This window comes from Physeter macrocephalus, chromosome 1 (genome assembly GCF_002837175.3).
Source record: "Physeter macrocephalus isolate SW-GA chromosome 1, ASM283717v5, whole genome shotgun sequence".
Lineage (NCBI taxonomy): Eukaryota > Metazoa > Chordata > Mammalia > Artiodactyla > Physeteridae > Physeter > Physeter macrocephalus.
The window spans coordinates 81,136,817-81,155,956 of NC_041214.2; the positions used below are offsets into that span (position 1 = coordinate 81,136,817).

At 43.9% G+C, this 19,140-nt stretch overlaps 1 long non-coding RNA gene across 22 annotated transcripts in view; it reads left to right on the forward strand.

Annotated features, from left to right (window-relative positions):
- LOC114486608 (uncharacterized) overlaps positions 1–19,140 on the forward strand; it is an 85,026-nt gene that overhangs the window by 53,224 nt on the left and 12,662 nt on the right. For 6 of the 22 annotated variants that reach the window (XR_008617179.1, XR_008617194.1, XR_008617183.1 and 3 more), the window contains 2 exons: positions 82–375; positions 838–7,055. The exons of 2 other annotated variants lie outside the window; for them this stretch is intronic. This is a non-coding gene — a long non-coding RNA (uncharacterized lncRNA). Of the gene's footprint in view, positions 1–81; positions 376–837; positions 7,076–19,140 lie in introns of those variants that run through there. 14 more of the 22 variants (XR_008617178.1, XR_008617193.1, XR_008617204.1 and 11 more) reach the window with 12 other exon arrangements.

Consider the following 19,140-nt stretch of genomic DNA (forward strand, 5'->3'; position numbering starts at 1 on the left):
ATTTATTTATTTATTTTTGGCTGCATTGGGTCTTCGTTGCGGTGCGCGGGCTTCTCATTGTGGTGGCTTCTCTTGTTGCAGAGCACGGGCTCTAGGCGCACAGGCTTCAGCAGTTGTGGCACGTGGGCTCAGTAGTTGTGGCGCACGGGCTTCGTTGCTCCACGGCATGTGGGATCTTCCCAGACCAGCGCTCGAACCTGTGTCCCCTGCATTGGCAGGCAGATTCTTAACCACTGTGCCACCAGAGAAGTCCCCATCACTGCTTTTCAATACAGGTCCACAGATTGAGTCCATGGAAAGATGTTTGCCCTGAGAAAGAAGAGAGATGAGAACCCTGGAATACTTCCACAACGGTGATTGGAAATCTTCTTCAAGGTTAAGAGAACTTAGTGTTTTCTTACGTGGTTATGATTGTAGAACAGATAAGCAATGCTTTAAAATCTATATAGTATTCCTTTCCTATGTTCAATTTCATTCTCATTCATTAGCTTTAGTGATTTTCTACCTAGTGATTCTACTTTGGTCAGGGTCCCCATCACTGGGAAATATAGTTAGTCAGCCCATGACCGGTTCCTAAATTGAAGAACCTGACAGAATGTTAGACTATTAGAGCTAGACGGAAGCTTAGAGATTCTCTGGACCATATTCCTCTGTTTACAGATGAGTATCATGGAACTGAGGCAAGGCAAGTGGGTTACTCAGTACATTCATGGACCACACCATTGATTCTCCCCACCATGTGGAAGGAGGGTCCTTCCATCTGAAAATTACAAAGCAGCTCCCTTTGTAATACTCAGGTGTCTTTTATGAATAATTAATTGTTGTGCCCAACTCCAGGGGGCTGAATGCCTACTGCAACCTGGGTGTGACTAATCCACAGGCACTTCCATACGGTATGGATCTTGAGTTGTCCTTGCCATCTTTTGCTTCATGGAAAGATCAATGGAGAGAAAACAAGGACATTTTCCAAGATTTCATGATGAATCAGCAACGGCTCTGAGGCAACATTCCGTTACTGGATGAGGAATCAGAAGACATAAATTCCAATCCTTACATTATCTCTAACCATGTGAGAGACCTAGGGCAACTCACTTCCCTTTCTGAGTCTCAGTTTTCCCCCATCATGGAAGGGTTTTGCTGGGTGACCTCTAAGAACCTTTCAGCTCTGATGGCCTATGGGTCTAGAAGACAAGGCTCAGAGCTATGTCATGCCTAAAGCGTGATCATTTGAAGCCAGAAGTTGACTGCTACCATGACGTACCTCAAGGCCCCTCAACCTGTAAGGGATAAACGGGTTCTGCATCCAAAACAGAGTAACAGTGTCTTTCAGCGATTTGCATGCAAAAAATATATAAGTTCAGTTTTATTTTTTTCCATTGCTTTTTTTTCTCAAGCTCTTAATGCCTGTTTTCACTTGTCTGCTTGCAAGGGCAAGCATATAACACAACAAATAAATGAATAACAGACAAATAGCACATGAAAGCTCAGAAATACAGTATCTTTATCATTTTTCCTTTTGAAGTATAGTAAGGAAAATAATATTTATTGAATATTTCCCACGGTTTATATACAGCATCTTATTTAATATCTTTAAACAATCAGTGTTATCATGGCTTTTTTGCAGAAGATAGCACTAAGACTCAGAGATAAAATCATTTGCCTAAATATCGTATATTAACACATATATGTGGAACCTAGAAAAATGGAACAGATGAACTGGTTTGCAGGGCAGAAATAGAGACACAGATGTACAGAACAAACGTATGGACACCAAGTGGGGAAGGTGGCGGTGGGTGGTGGTGGGATGAATTGGGCGATTGGGATTGACATATATACACTAATATGTATAAAATAGATAACCAATAAGAAGCTGCTGTATAAAAAAATAAATAAAATTAAATTTATAAAAAGTTAAAGATTTTGAAAAAAATAAAATAATTTGCCTAGTATACACACAAGCAGTAAAGCCCAGATTTGAAGCCAGTTTTTCTGACTCCAAAGCCTACATGAATTTCCACAATCAAAAATTTGCATGCAGAAAACACAGACATACTGTTTTTGAGCAAAACTGACTTTCTGTAAGAGAGGGAAATTAAATATATCAGCATTTTAGTGGGTTCCACAAAGAACAACACCATGGTTTCCCTGGGTTCCGACATTAGAACATCTTTGAAAACAGGCAGATAATGTGAGGCTTTAGTCTGACTTTCCCCAAGAATTTTAAAGAGAGGGGATATCTATGTCTAGAAATATTTCGATCAAAATATTTATTAATATATCCATAGGATTAAAGGTGAGATGACTGTTTCTTCGTTTAGAATTCATGTTACTTTAAAAATACACCAGGCTTTTGTCCTGACCCCCTCCCTAGGCATTCAATCCGGTAGTCCTCCCTGGGATATAGGGCAAGATTAGAGTGGGCTTGAATGAACTGTTTCTGATTCAGAGACTCCCCTAAGACGGGAGTCTATATAGTGCCTTCTCAAAGTGGCCCATATATCAGTCTCCAAATCTGTGGAGCAACTGGGACCAGATCACAAGTTCTTTCATCCAACATTCTTTGACTGCCCTGGATGCTTCCGGCACAGGGCAAGACTAGCTCTACCAAAACAAGTACAATTTAGTCTTGATGTGGCCTTGGACACCTAACCTATGTCAGGCCTAGACTCCAGGAACAACTGTGGGAGGCTGCATTGTCCTGTGCCTGCCTCCATGCTCTAGAGATAAAAGTCAAGTGATATGGCAAAGGGTGCTGCATTTTCTGTTCTGGCTTTCACCAAAATGAAATATCTGTGTCCATTTTGTCTCCCAGTAATTGCCAGAAAAATCAAAGAACATCAAAGTTTGAAATGACTCTGGAGAGCTGGCTATCACTCCATCTCAAATCTCTCCTTTTAGAGATGAGGTTACTTTATTTATTTATTTATTTTTATTATTATTATATTTTTTGTGGTACGCGGGCCTCTCACTGTTGTGGCCTCTCTCGTTGCGGAGCACAGGCTCTGGAAGCACAGGCTCAGCGGCCATGGCTCAGGGGCCCAGCCGCTCCGTGGCATGTGGGATCTTCCCGGACCAGGGCACGAACCCGTGTCCCCTGCATCGGCAGGCGGACTCTCAACCACTGCGCCACCAGGGAAGCCCCTAGAGATGAGGTTACTGAGGTTCAGAGGGTGGAGGGTTGTCGAAGGTCACCCATAGGTCACCCGAAGGTCACCTAAAATCCAGGTCTCCTGGCTCTACACTCAATGCTCCTTTCACTGCTGTTGTCTAATTGCCTTGGTAATGGGCAAGACATTAGCCTAGAAGGAAAAGAAGTCACTCTTTGTTTAATGAAAAATTATAACTGAGTGGATAGATAGATCTGTACTTCCTCAAACTGCAGTGGCTCATGGTTATGTTGGACTGATTCTATGACCTAGTAACAAAAACACCTTATGCTGCCCCATTATGAACATCCTGAACACACCAGACCTTTTCATGTTCTGCAAATTATAGTCCCTGGGTCTGGAATATCCTTCCCCTTTCTCCTTGTGGCAAACACTCTTTCAGACCCAATTCCATCACTTCCTCTATGGAACTGTGGTGGATTTGTTCTGTGGCACCTTAGGTAAGCTGGAACTATGTTCCCAGACTCCCCTTACATAGTAGTGTTGGCTACAAGAGACATTTTTCACAATATTTGGAATATAGAAGTGAAGCTACTATGTTATAATATTTAGAAGGTTGTTGCAGGGCACCACGTGTCTCAGTGTCTCATTCATATTGTTCCTGATTTGCTGGTTTACCTGTTGGGGTGGAGCAGTAGCTGAGCCCTCAGGTCCTCCAATTCCCATCAGAGCTCCTCTTGTAGCGCCTCTGAATCCTGCACCAACATGTAGGGCTCCATGGGGAAGGCCAGGTTCTCCTACAGGTCACCAAGGTCATCACCTAAAGAGAGTGAGAGGCGGAAATGGACTCCAGTTGGTCCTTGCAGGTTGCAGTCCATCATTGCTCCCCCCACTTCATGCCATTTCTCTTTCCTAACTGCATGCCATGCTGACTCCAAGTCCAGAAACAGACTCTGAAACAACAGCCTCACCTCAGCTGAATGGGCAGTTCCTATAATTGTGAGAAAGGAGCTCTGATAATGAATCTCTAGTTCTACAACACATGAAGTGGTTTTGCTTCTCTGATGGAACCCTAAGTGATCAGGAGTCTTCTGTGAAGCCCCCAGAATCAGTCATTTCCAGGCTGTGCCCTTCTATTACAGCAGACAACACACTGTGCTGTACTCTCATGATGGACAAGTCTCTCTCTCATTAGCAGGGATAGCTGACATGTACTGCGTGCTGACTTTGTGCCAGGCACTATTTTGAGCACAGAGTTAATTCTTACAACTGAATGAGGTAAACGTTATTATTATTCCCATTTTATAGACAAGGCAACCGGGGACCAGAAAAGCTAAGTGATTTACCCAGGCTTTCACAACTAGGAAGGGGAAGACCCAGGATTCAAAACCAGGCAGCCTGGTCCAGAGCCAGCACTCTGACCCTCTCTGTGCAAGCTCTTTAAGGAACAAGTCTCATTCGTTACCCAACTCTGGCACTAGAATGAAAGAATGATCCATCTACTTCATCTGAAGATAAAATGACTTTTCTACAAAGTTGATGGAGCATGGATGACAATGGAAGCTTTGGAGCCTAGGGTCCTACTGTACCTTGAATGCTATCCCTCCCGGACTGGAAGGCGAGATTATAAACAGTCCATAGTCAAGGTCTTGTTAGTAGACAAGAGAACTGCTTACACACAAAGTGTGCATCACCTGAAGGCCATCAGCATGCTTTCTGGGAGCAGCAAACCGACAATGCAGCACACCACAAGATGAGCCTGTTTTTCTCCCCAGCCCAGGCCGACACCCCACCCTGGGTGGAGTCCTCTCTACCCTGTGAGTCTCCCAGACTGGAGGGCTGAGCCCAGCTGGAGGGCAGAATTACCACCCAGGTGCTATGTATACAATTCCTGTTTAATACTTCACTTCTTCTACGTAACCTCAAAACTGCTTTTTGTATGTAGTAAACATGGACTAGGACTCACATTTAGTTTTTAGTGTGATTGCCAGTTTCTAGATATCAAATTTGAATGAAGACTCAAGTTTGGACTTCACATCAGTGTATCTTGGGCCGTAGAGTCTGTTGTTCAATGTGAAATTGGGTGTTCCCTATTCACCTATCCAGGAGGGACATGGGGAAATTAATGGCCTCTATCTTACGTGCAACACACCAAAAGTTTTTTTTTAATAAAAGAAGAGAGAAATGGAAAAAAAATTAAAATGTGTAGGAAAAATGGTAAGAAACAAAAATCAGTTGCTACATCAGTGAGGTACAAGGCCTGTACTGCTCTTCTAGGACACAGAAGGAGGCAGGTTAAGGTCTAGAAGCTTCATGCAACTTGAAGTGTTCCACTATTCACATAAGAGGAGAAAACCCTCGTGATATTTAGTGCGCCATTAATGGCCAGTGTCGACATTATGTACATGTTCTATATCAGCCAACCAGAAGGGCTTGTAGTATTCAAATTCAGGGCTTTTATTCAGGGTAAGACTTGAAGAGGACCTAGTCCAACCTTTCATTCACAGATGAGGAAACTGAGGCTCTGAGAAGGTAGATCCTCCGATTCTAGACTGATACTAGCCAACCTGGGAAGAGGCCGAGAGCAAAGGTGTCCCAGCCTGGAAGCAGGGAAGTCAGCTGAGACCCAGGGCTCTGGCTCCAGCATGGCAGCCAGCCTCCTCGCAGGGCTCCACTTGCTACCTGGAGCCCCACAGCAACCCCATGCCTCCCCTGCAGGATACTAAAGCAAGGGACTCAGAGTGGGCTGTCCTGAGGCCCTGCTGGCAGTAAAATCCTGTTGCCCAGCCTGCGTGGAGCATGTTAAAACCTTCCTGGGACTTTAGCCCAAACTCATAACCTCTTTTCATTCCTCCCACACCTTCTGAGAGCTAGCTTTCCAAAACAGCCCCTGCCGCACCCCCGAACCCCCAGACAGGAGCCTCTCAAGAGCTCTTTCTTCACTTCAAATCCAAAGGAGAAGACGGACCCAGAGGTTGGGGACAGTACCACTAAGGAGATTTACTTCCCTTACAAATCTTCCCATCCAGGAACATTTCACCTGGAATGAAAGAGCACCAATGCAGAGAGCCTTTAGAGACATTCCAGTTCAAGTCACTCATTTGTTGGATGAAACTGGGACCCAGAGAAGGGGCATGCTTTGCCTAAGGGCCCTCAAGGAGTCAGGTGGGCTAGGGCTGCAGGAAGGTCTCTGGTCTCTGGGCACCGCTCCTGCCAGGTGCATCCAATCGAGTGAGTGAGTGTGTGTGTGTGTGTGTGTGTGTGTGTGTGTACAGGCCTGTGTGAGCATGCAGTTGGTGCCAGGAACCCGGGTTGCACTGAAAAGTTTTCTGGTACATCGTGGACGGGTGGAGGAGAGAAGGGGTTTGCTTGCAGGTAGGGTAAAAACGACTTGCATATGGCAGATGACATTTTTATCTTCAACTGAACCAGAAGTGAAGAGTCCAACTCACAATTTTACCTACTACTATTTTGAACAATCATTAACTGGAAAGTAATATATGTTTATTATAGAAAATTTGGAAGTTAGAAGAAATGTGAAAGAAATAAAACTACCCATAATTCCACCATCTAGAAACCACCTTTGTCAATGTTTTGGTTTACATTCTTCAGCCTTTGAAAAAAAGTGCGATTAACTGGCATGTTCTGTTTGGTAATCTAATATTTGCATGTTCTAGTGAAACTTTGTTTTCATAATGCTAAATACTCCTCCATGGGATGTTTTCAGTGGCTGCCTAGTTATTCATGCTGTTGGTTTATCCATTCAACCCATTTCTTACTGACGGACACTTTGGTAACTCCTCTTTTCTCCCATCAAAAATAATAGTGAGATAAATGTCTCTGGATCTCTGGTTATTCTTGGATGAGATTCTTAAGATAGAATTAGTGTAACGAAGAGAATGACACTTCAAAATTTTGACATATTTTGTTTCCAAGTCATGCTTCAGAAAACTTGGATCTACATTTTTACATTCTTAGCAACAGTGTAATACATGAGCATTAGTTTCTCTATACATTTTGCTTATAATTTTATGGAATTCCAAAGAACTTCAGAAAATATTTTAATTACTGCTATGTAGACATTCACTATTTTTCACTTGATTTTTATAAAAATTATAAAACTAACCAATACAACAAAATACCTCGTTCTATTTCACATTGTTTGAAGTTTGATCTTTCTTAATAAACTTGAGTTTTCACAGAATTATAAATAAGTATATACAGGCCACTTAGCATTCTTTATATAAATATTTCTATTAAATGCTATAATGTGCATACTTGATGTTTTAAAACTACAAAATACTTTCAAAGCACTATAGTGGTTCAAAGTGTAGTATCTTGTCATTTGGTGAGCGAGGTCTTTATTTTTGAGTATTTGAGTTGTTTGCAATTTGATTGGAATTAACAGGTAGAGAGTATGAAGCCTTTCTTAGCTCCCCCTGGGTGCTGGCAGCTCCCATTGAACTGTGCTCTGTGCGTTGCTGGGAACAAAAACAACCTCCATTGTTGCTTCTGGATGCCAATTTTTGAAAACATTTTGATCTTTATATGAATTAACATTGTATTTTTTCTCAAACCCCTAGATCTCTCTTTTGCAATTTACTGTGATCGCCCAACTGAAGGAGGTATTGAAGACATAGTTATATATTTATCTGTACACTTTCAACTTTTTATTGTACAATGAATATATGTTATATGTAGAAAGTTATAGCATAGAAATAAAAGGAAGAAAATTAAAGTAGCTTGTAATCACATCATGCAAAGATAATGCTGTTACTATTAACAGTGTTAATATCTTTCCAGTCTTCTCCCTAGAGGAATATATACATATTGTCCATAGTGCTTTTATCACCCACAATGATATATTGTGAATGTATCATCATTCCAATATGCCAATAAGTACAGTAGGCTCCCTTATCCCCGGGGATATGTTCCAAGACACCCAGTGGGTGCCTGAAACCACAGATAGTACTGAATCCTATATATACTAGGCATTTTCCTCCACTAATGGACAGGTAGCATATACAGCTACTTGGACAGAGGGATGATTCATGACCCAGGTGGAATGGAGTGGGACAGCATGAGATTGCAGCATGCTACCTGAAACAGCTTGAAACTTAAAACTTATGAATTGTTTTTATGAATTTTCCATTTAATATTTTTAGACCAAAGTTGACTACAGGTAAGTGAAACTGTGGAAAGTGAAACCACGGTTAAGGGAAGACTACTGTACCTACTTTTAATCAACTTCCTAGTATGTGCCAGGCACAGTGAGATAGTTATGAGCAAAACAAGACCCAGTCCTCAGGCCAAATTGGGGAGAGCAGGAAAGAACACAGGCTCCCTGAGCCCTGGTCCAGCACACTTTCTCCTGGTTTACTCTCATTACTAGGTAAAGTTTGACTCCTTAGCGGTTTTTATTTTATTTATTTATTTTTACAAGCCCAGCAATTTTAGATCACAGTTTTCTTAAATTTGTCTTTAGGTCACAGTGTCCTACTTATTTACTTTTTTTCCTTAATATTTATTTATTTATTAATAGATCTTTATTGGAGTATAATTGCTTCACAATGTTGTGTTAGTTTCTTCTGTATAACAAAGTGAATCAGCTATACGTATACATGTATCCCCATATCCCCTCCCTCTTGAGCCTCCCTCCCATCCTCCCTATCCCACCCCTCTAGGTGGTCACAAAGCACCGAGCTGATCTCCCTGTGCTATGCGGCTGCTTCCCACTAGCTAACTATTTTATATTTGGTAGTGTATATATGTCGAAGCTACTCTTACCTTTGATCCATAAAGAATCAAGAGTCTGGGAGTTCCCTTGTATGTTATATGTTGCTTTTCCCTTGTTGCTTTCAATATTGTTTCTTTGTCTTTAATTTTTGTCAATTTGATTACTATGTGTCTCAGCGTATTCCTCCTTGGGTTTATCCTGTGGGGACTCTGCTCAATATTCTGTAATAACTTAAATGGGAAAAGAATTTGAAAAAGAATAACGCATGTATATGTATAACTGAATCACTTTGCTATACACCTGAAACTAACACAACATTGTTACTCAACTATACTACTCCAATGTAAAAAAAAAAAAAAAAAAAAAAAAGAATTGAGAGTCTTAGATTGCCCCTGTATGGCTTGACAGAGCACAGTTCCCAGAAGTCATGGAAGCAAAGCTTTTCCCATAGCAGGTGCACCTGCTAGCGGTACTACAAGTAGAAATAAATCCTGGCTTTTGGAAATACAGTTCTTCCTTGAACTGAAGGGTCCTTCCCTGATGCAGAAGGACCCTCCCAGTTCCACAGAGGGCTTTCTGCTCCCTAACGCCTGCCTGGACCCACGCAGACTTCTGTGAGGTGGGGCAAGAAAGGGGGCAACGTGGCTGAGATCCAGCCTAGTAGAGACAGAGCAGAGCCAGGATGGAGCCCAGGCCCGGTGATGCCAGCGCAGCACTCTTCCTGACATCCCCCACCTCCACTGAAGGCATGGTTGACTCGGCTGAAGAAAATGAATGAGTCAAAAAGAGGCCACTACTGTCTGCTCTTTTTTTTTTTTTTTTTTTTTTTTGCGGTAGGCGGGCCTCTCACTGTTGTGGCCTCTCCCCTTGCGGAGAATTTCCTCAGGAAATAATTCCAGAAGTAACATTCCTGGATCAAATAATACATTTTAAAAGGCTTTATACAAAATTTTGAAGAGATTTTCAAAAACTGTCTCATAACCTCCTTTCACAATAGCCACCTAAATAAGTGCACTTTTTTTCTTTTTTTTTGTGGTATGCGGGCGTTCCTCTGTTGTGGCCTCTCCCGTTGCGGAGCACAGGCTCCAGACGCGCAGGCTCAGCGGCCATGGCCCACGGGCCCAGCCGCTCCGCGGCACGTGGGATCTTCCCGGACCGGGGCACGAACCCGTGTCCCCTGCATCGGCAGGTGGACTCCCAACCACTGCGCCACCAGGGAAGCCCCTGTCTGCTCTTCTTATACGTGCGCACACACACACACACACACACACACACACACACACACACACAGACATACACACACCCCTGAAACACACACATGAGCGCACTCACATGAAAACAGGCAATCTTAACCAAAATGCTCCCAGGCATTCCATAAGTGCTCCCACCCTGGGAGGATCTGCCTCATCTGTGGTCCTTGCACCGTTGCAGGAGCCTGATTCATGCTTAACAACCGTTTGGACCAGACCCCCAACAGCAAGAGACCATCTCCTGACAAGCCAGGATCCCTTCCACTGGGAGTTTCCAGGCCTGCATCACACACACCCCAGGGACATGCTCTCCGCTAGTAGGTGGAGTCAAGAGGCTCAGTGCAGTGAGTCCCAGACAGCAGACACCGAGCGAGAACCTCTGAAGAGCAAGATGCAGGGCTGGGCTGTGAAGCGGACCCTGGGATGATCTAGTGCTCTAGAAAGCACTCCATATACATTAGAATCATATCATCTCACTATACGTGTATTGAGCTTCATGATTCACAGGCATTGTCTCGCCTGCCTGAGCCCCGCATGAAGGATGTATTATTTATTTATTTAACAGATGAAGACACTAGGTTCAGAGAAGCTTAATGGCTGGGCCTAAATTAGACAGTGAGTAGCACAGCTTGGATCTAAACCCCAGATCTTCTGACTCTAAAACCAATGTCCTCCACCCTTTCAAAGGTTGACCTCAACTTGTTATGTGAGTCCCAGTTCTCACTGTGACCCAGGAGGTGAGGCTGGTAAAGCTCACTGTTCTCATTTAACAGGTGGGGGAACAGGTTCCAAGAGGAGAAGACAGCCACGTTCACCAGGGGCCTTCTGGCTCTACATCCAGTGCTCCTTCCTCCTCACCTGGTCCCTGCTATGGAATAGCTCCCCAGAGAGGAGGGAACTGTGAACAGAGCAAGAATTACAAAGATTCAGAGCAGATTGGGAGCTCCCTAAGAATGCTGCAGTCAGATGTTTTGGGTACTTCTGCTGAGAACCTCCCTGGGGGAGTCCCAACCCCTGCCCAGCACGAGGGTGTAATGTATGTTTTGAGGTCACGTCCACTTCCTCTTAGATGTTGTCGCCTGTGACCTTCTTTCTGGTCTAGGTCAGGATATCACTTTCTACTGACCAGGCGTAGGGTCCTACTTTAGAACACCCAACTGTTGTTCAGCAGTGTGGTTTCTTTGAAGAAAAGTGTGGATAGAGATAGGTGGGGAGGAAGTTGGCGGGAGAGGACAAACACACACACAGTGGCATTGCCTACTGCCTGTTCTTAGAAAGGGTTGTATAGCATCTTACACTGGCCCTGTTCCTTCCACTATGGATAGAGCAGAGTCAAACATTACGCTCTTCATTTCGTAGAGACGTTGATGGGAGGTAACAGCAGGGAGACCAGTTAGGAGAAACCCAAATGGGATACAACAGGGACTTAAAAGTGGCATCAGGGTCAGGAACTGGACACGTCTAAAGAAAGACTTCAGAGGGAGAATCAACCAGTCTTAGGGAATGGATGATGGAGAGAAGAAAAGTGAGTGAGAAGAGCCTAGGCTGACTTCTGGGTTACTAACTTAGGCAACTTGGTGGCTGAGCAGGCCAGGAACTGGGCTAAGGACCACAGAGGAAGGAGAAAGTTTGGGGAGATCATGATGAGCTTAATCTTTTATATGCTGAGGGTACACATCCGGGGAATATTCTCATGAAGCTGACAAGAAGGCAAGATGCTCAGAAGAGAGGTTCTCTGACTTCACCCTAAGAATTCACAGACATTGCTACAGCCACCACTGCCACTGCAGACATAATAAGGAGGGATTTCGGAAGGGGGATTGGGAAAGAGTGGGCTGTGTTGGTAGAATTCATAGTGAATAAAGGAAGGATCCTGAGTAGGAGCAAGTAGTCTTCCCTGATTCCCTTACAGCCCATTATTTTCATAGATTGTTTGGTAGACAAGTACCAATGTCACATTGGCAATGTCATAATGGAATGACTTGAGCATCTTGAGTTAAAAGTCTGGATTTGGTGTTATAAATTACTAGCTACATGATCTAGGGCTAAACACTTAACTTTCCTGATCTTCTTTCTTTATAAAATGGTTGTCTTGTGAAAAGGCTGTGTAAATTATAACAGGTTGTTCTCGGGTAAATCATCAGTTTAATATGTCATACCAATAAGCAACTAATTTTGTAACTGAAATTAAATGCTTACCAATTTGAGAAGCTAAAGCTTTAAGGAGGAAGTACTAACAGATTGGAAAAACCCAGTGAATTTTTTTAGAGCAAATTATAGGAAACCCTCAAAGCTCCAGCATCCTGTAGTGACATCTTTAGGGAAAGGAAGATGCAAGAATGGAAGTCAGGGGTTGTCCCACCAGCCTCCTTACCCCACACCCCTCACCGCAGTGGTGATGCTTGCATGTGGAATAAATCTCTATGCTCTTGTGGATGCTGTGTTTGCTGCTCTGGCACAGCTATCTGTCGGTTTCTTAATCTTGGGTCTCTCATAGGTTTTTAGTTTGTCACCTTCTTGGGTCCCAGCTGCTGATTATCGCTCAACAAGTCATCACTTCAGCATCAACTCTTGAGGCAATAAGAGGGATAGAGGGCATGGACTTCAATTTAATGAAAAACCAACTGTTTTTTGAGCTCCTTGGACGTGTCAGGCACTGTGCTAAGCAATGGAGATAGAATGCTGAGCCCAACAGTCAAAGTTACTGCAAAATGAGAACAATGATAAAAATAAGAGCTACATTCCTTACAGTATGCTGGGAAGAAAGAAATGAGGGTGTGCGTTATCAATGGCAAAATCCTGGACAAATAGAAATTTTGTTTTATTTTTTAAAAAAAGAGAGAGAGAAGGAAGGAAGGAAAGAAGGAAGGAAGATGGGAAAGGGGAAGGGAGGACTATCTTCAGTCCTGGTGTGAATATCTTTAAAAAAAACAAAACTAATTGCCTAACAAATCCTTTCGTGAATTTTCTGCCCCCTTTTGTCCCTATTCACACTGGTATTCTGTTACCAGACTATGAATCATTCAAGATGGTAATATTAATTTGTACAATATAAGCCAAAATTACTTTGAAAAAAGAGGGGACTTATTTTCTGGTGGCACATACTTTATGAAGAAACTCCAAGAAAAATAAAAACACAGATGCAGGGCTTCCCTGGTGGCGCAGTGGTTGCGCGTTCGCCTGCCGATGCAGGGGAGCCGGGTTCGCGTCCCGGTATGGGAGGATCCCGCGTGCCGCGGAGCGGCTGGGCCCGTGGGCCATGGCCGCTGGGCCTGCGCGTCCGGAGCCTGTGCTCCGCGACGGGAGAGGCCGCAGCGGGGGAAGGCCCGCATACCACAAAAAAAAAAAAAAAAAAAAAAAACAACACAGATACATTGGAGGTTTGTGCTCTCATTCTTGGTTTTATTAACAGAGCCCTCAGTGGGTTCCCTGCAGTCTGATGCTTCACGAAGCTTCTGCAGTCCAGGGTCCAGTTGAGCTAAGAATCCTGGTGTGAAAAAGCCTAGAATGGTCAAAGAGGGAAAGTTGGGTGGAGATCATTAGAGATTACAGAACAAACAATAGCATTCATGTTCACTCAAATATGAAGTCAGAATGTAGTACATTCCTGTGTGGACAAGGAAGAGCGGTTGTTTCATACTAAAAAAATTCAAAAACAAATGTATACATATATTTTTTTCAAAAATGTTCTTCCATGTATCTGAAAACTGAAATATGGTTTTTTTCCAATAAAAACTGTGCCTTGATTAGAATATCATAAATCAGAACATGGACTTCAGTCATTTTAAAGCCTTATTGCTAAAGTATATTTTTTTCACCTTAAGCTTACATCTCTGGTCTTGGGTTTGAGAAGATAAAATCTATAGGTATGTTGTTAAAAGGAAAGGACAAGTGGCATTTCATGAGCACCTAGTATGTGCCATGCACTATGTGATAACATTTTCCATGTACATTGTCTCATTAGCTCACTAATCCTCACCTCTAGTCTAGGTTTTTGGACAAGGGAACACTTCGGTCCAGCACATTTTTTTTTTTTTTTTTTAATCTCTCTGCCTCCTCAACCGCACTAGCCCCTACTCACACCACTGGTCACCTGGATAACTTTTTCCCTTCAAGATTCAGCCTGGCCCAAGTTTGCCAAGGTTTTCCCAGCCCCTGTTCCTTCAGTCAGCAGTTCTTCCTCTGTCATGCTTTGCCACAGAGTATAACATTAGACGTCAATCTGTTTTCCTTATTAAAATGTAAGCCTCGTGAGGACAGAGGCCATGTCTCTTTTCACTACAAGCCTAGTCCATAGCGCGGTTCTTAGCACATTGAACACCCCCCAAGATGTTGGTTGAAGGAACACATGAATGAGTTATTGAGTGAGCTAAATATTTTCAGTTCCCAATTTTCGGATAAGAAAAACAAGGCTCAGAAAGGGTTAGTAAGTGATTGCCCTATAGCAGATGTTTGTTCTAGTAGGTCTAGGATTTGAACCAAATTGTCTGACTCTTCTTGCTCTTACTATCAACAAGAGTGGGAGGAACCTGAAGTGCCACTGCCTGTCCTCTCTGACCTCCCTTTGTTGTTCTGTAGTAGGAAAGCATTAACGAAAAACAGAGGCCTTAAAGCATCTAAGGCCAACCGATGGTGCGGGAGCCAGCAATTAACCTCGAGCTCCAAAGCAGCCAGAGCCTCTGCTAAGGACAGAGAACTGAGGTTGATAAAGCTCAACATGGGTTTTCTGAGGGTCTGCTGTGTGTTTCACCCATGCTATAAGCTGTGGGGAGTTTGGAAACCGGCACCAGATACACCTCTACCCTCAGGCTGCTTACAGGCTCTCCAAGGGTGTCAAGATGACACACAGGGTGAAATAGCCTCAGGTCAGAGGAGGTAATAAGAGGATAAGAAAGGCCCTTGACTGGAGGCCTGCCTCTGCCTTTTTCCACCTGTGACCTTTGGAGAGCCACTTGCATCCCTCAGTGCTTTAGTTTCCATACCTGCCAAATTTATACAATGGATTATAACCAGAACAGTCAGCAGGTCGGATCTGACCTTCAAATTTGTTTCTGTCCTGCCCATATATTATGGATTGAATTGTGTTTCCCCCCCAAATTCATATGTTGCAGTCTTAATTCTTAGCATCTCAGAATGTGACCTTCTTTGGAGATGGGGGTCTTCACAGAGAGAATCGAGTTAAACTGGGATCGAATATGACTGGTGTCCTTATTAAACAGACATGCATACAGGAAGAATGCCATGTGAACTTGAAGACTGCTGTCTACAAGCCAAAGAGAGAGGCCTGGAGCAGATACTTCCCTCACAGCCCTCAGAAGGAACCAACGCTACCAACACCTTGCCAGTAAATTAGTTTAAGCCACCCAGTCTATAATTTAGTTATGGCAGCCCTAGCAAACTCTACATCATTGTTGTTGATTTAAACACTTTGGGGTTTTTTCACCACATTCCTCACCATTCTGTATTTATTTTCTTCCACTGAGCTGCTTGGCTCATTTACTTTCTCAACTGGTTCTTCAGGCACTTAAGCCTGTCTTCTCTGGATAAAGACCATCCCAAAGGTCTCCTGAGTGCTCGCATTTCATGACTATTCCCTGGAGGTCTTTAAAGGCTGAGAAGCAAGGGTCACATTCCATAAGAAGGTCTATTTCAGGACCTGGTAAAGCAGACTGAATATGTCCAAACCAGTGGTGTTTAATAATCAGCTCTTGCGGGGAGGGAGATGGGAAGCCCTGATTTGTAGTATTTGCCAGTTTCTCACCATGGCCAATTTCAAGCTTTCAACATGAACTCATTGAAAGTAGAGGTGGGAGGAGATGTGCAACATTGGCTCTAGGAGGTGTGGGCAGGGGACGACTCCAGCACACAGCTGCCACGGCCTTCCCAGGGCTCGAAGTCGAGACATGGAGCTCTTTGCACCTGGACCTAATGTCCGAGCTCTTTAAACCACCTCAGCTGAGCAGCGGGAAATCAGGGTCCTAATCCTGCTTCTTCTTTTGACTCACTGAGTGAATTGGGATAAGCCTCTAGGCCTCAACGATCGTCATTTGTAAAATGAAAAGTTTTGAACAAATTAGAGGCTTACGGGTTTGGTAGCTTGGTCTCTGCACCGCTGAAGGAGGGAGGAGGGGGGCAGGTAAACTGGGCCCCCCTAACCGCTCTTCAGGCAAAGGCACTTTGCCTTTATATGCCTTCTGTATTGGGGATGTAAATCACGTTTGTGTTGGGGGGGTGGGGATGGGGGGGAAGGAGAAGAAAGGGTGGCCTCTGAGGTCCCTACCGCTGAAGTGTTTTGTGCTCTTCCATGATTCTAGGCCAGAACTCTTAGCCTCACCCACAGACTTTAAAAAGGAAGCACAAAAGGGCGTGGTTGGGGGAGGAAAGGCCAACAGGGTGACCAATTCCAAAGAACAAGGCAATGAATGGGGACAGGTCAAAACCAGTGGATGGGCCCCAGTGACGCTGCACATTTTCTGAGCATGTTTCTTCCAGAAAGCTCCTCTGACAATTTCTGTGAAGAGAGGAATATTTTCACCTGCCCTTGGATGGCATCCAGGTCTGGGGTGGAAGGTGGCAGCTGTTTAACAGCCCACAGTAACACTGCACGGCAATTAGGGCAGGAAGTGAAGAAGCCTGCATCGCGCTGTAAGCGCTGAGGTGGAACTGAGCTCAAGAGAATGCAGTGCCTCCCGATCGAACTCAGCCTCCTGCCCCAACTGAATGTCCTCCTCCATGGGCAGGGCACCTGGGAGAGCAGCGGGTGGTTTCTAAGGAGGAGAGGCCTTAAAGCTGGGGCCCAACATAGATACTGGGGTGCAAGGACAGGACGAGAGCAGGAGGAGCCATCCTCCTTTTGCTTGGGGACCATGCATCTGGTGGCAATGCAGAGGGCGGGCTGAGAGGGGATTCTTGGTCAGGGGACCAGGTAGCAGGTTACAGGGATTGTCTAGATGACAGATCATGCACGTTTGTCTTAGTGTGGTACAGTGACAAGGATGGAGTTTGTCCTTAAGGGACCAGACACTTCATACAGAGGGTATCTTCTTACTCAGACCTCTCTTTTATGGACACTTCCAGCCTCTCCATTGTCCTCTGGATTGGCCTCTGCATTTGTCAGTTCCTCTGATTGAGGGAAAGACAGACTTTTCTTTTGTTTTCTTTCACACCGTACTTATACTTGGGCATAGAATAGGACTGAGTAAACCTCATCCCAGAAACCTTGGGCCATGGAATGGGAGTCACAACTTCCACGTGGGCTTAATAATCATGTCGAAAAACAAAAACACTAATTCAAAAAGATATGTGCACCCCAGTGTTCATAGCAGCATTATTTATGGTTGCCAAGACATGGAAGAAACCTAAGTGTCCATCAAGAGATGAATGTATAAAGAAGATGTGGTATATATATATATACACACACACACACAATGAAAAACTACTCAGCCATAAAAAAGAATGAAATCTTGCCTTTTGAGATATGGATGGACCTAAGGGGTATTATGCTAAGTGAAATAAGTCAGACAGAGAAAGGCAAATACTGTGTGATATCACTCATATGTGGAATCTGAAAAATACGACAAACTAGTGAATATAACAGAAAAGAAGCAGACTCACAGATGTAGACAACAAACCAGTGAAGGGAGGGAGGGAGGGGCCTTACTGGGGTGGGAGAGTGGAAGGTACAAACTATTGGAATCTAAAAAATACAACAAACTAGTGACTATAACTAAAAATAACCAGACTCTCTATGTCTATAGAGAACAAACTAGTGGTTACCCGTGGGGAGAGGAAGTGGGGAGGGGCAATATAGGGGTAGGGGATTAACAGATACAAACTCTTAGGTATAAAATAAGCTACCAGCATATGTTGTACAACATGGGAAATATAGCCAATATTTTATAATAACTATAAATGGAGTATAACCTTTAAAAGTTGTGAATCAATATATTGTATACCTGTAACTTATATAATATTGTACATCAACTACACTTCAGTTAAGACAAAAAAGAAAAGAAAGAAAGAAAAGGGGAAAAAAAAATCATGTAGAGAAACAGGACCCTTGAAAGAGTTGTATCTATTTTTAAAAAGTAGCCCGGTGTCTCTCTCTCCACGCTTGGGCAGGGGACTTTGTGGAGGTGATGATGGAATTCTAGTGCAGTCAAAGGGTTTGGGGGCTGGAAGGGGACTTAGACATTGAATTTGGGTCAAGGAAATTGTGTTGGCTCCACTTTAAAAATGCAGATCCCGAATCTCATCACTTTTCACCCCCTGCAGCCATGCCTCTGGATTGTTGCAGTCGCCTCCTACCTGGTCTCCCTGCTTCTACCCTTGTGTTCCTTGGTATATTTTCAGAATAACCCTTGCAGGATGTGCATTGGATTCTGTCACTCCTCTGCTGAAAACCCTGCCTTGGTGTCCTATTTCCTTCAGAGAGAAATCCCAGGGTCTCCAAGTAGCCTTCAAGGCCCCACCGGACGTGGTTGGACAGTGCCCCTCTGACCTAATCTCCTATGACCCTCCATAGCTGCAGCCTGACCACACTGTCCCAGCCATGCTGGCCTCCTGGCTGCTTGCCGCTGACAGTCTCTTCCCAGATATCTGCTTGGTTAATCCCCTCCTCTCCCTCCCTCCTGGAGTCTGCTCAGTCAGGCCCACCTTGTATATTGATACATCAGCCTGCAAGTCCCTCCCCACCACCTCAAACCTAGGACATCTGCTTCCTCTTCTGTTATCCATCCTACTTTTACCCTGCTTAAGACTTAACACCTTCTAACAGGATACTTTTTGTATTTCTTGTGCTGATCACTATTTGTCTCTGCCTGTTGGGATGTCAGCTCTACGAGGCAGCTATCTTCCTGACGTTTGCCTGCCTCATGGTGAACTTGGCTGAATGAAAGAGAATGTAATTACAGAGAATGTAACATTTTTTAAAACATTTTATTTTGAAGTAATTTTTTTTTTCTTTTTTCTTTTTTTTTTTTCTGTGGGCCTCTCACTGTTGTGGCCTCTCCCGTTGCGGAGCACAGGCTCCGGACGCGCAGGCTCA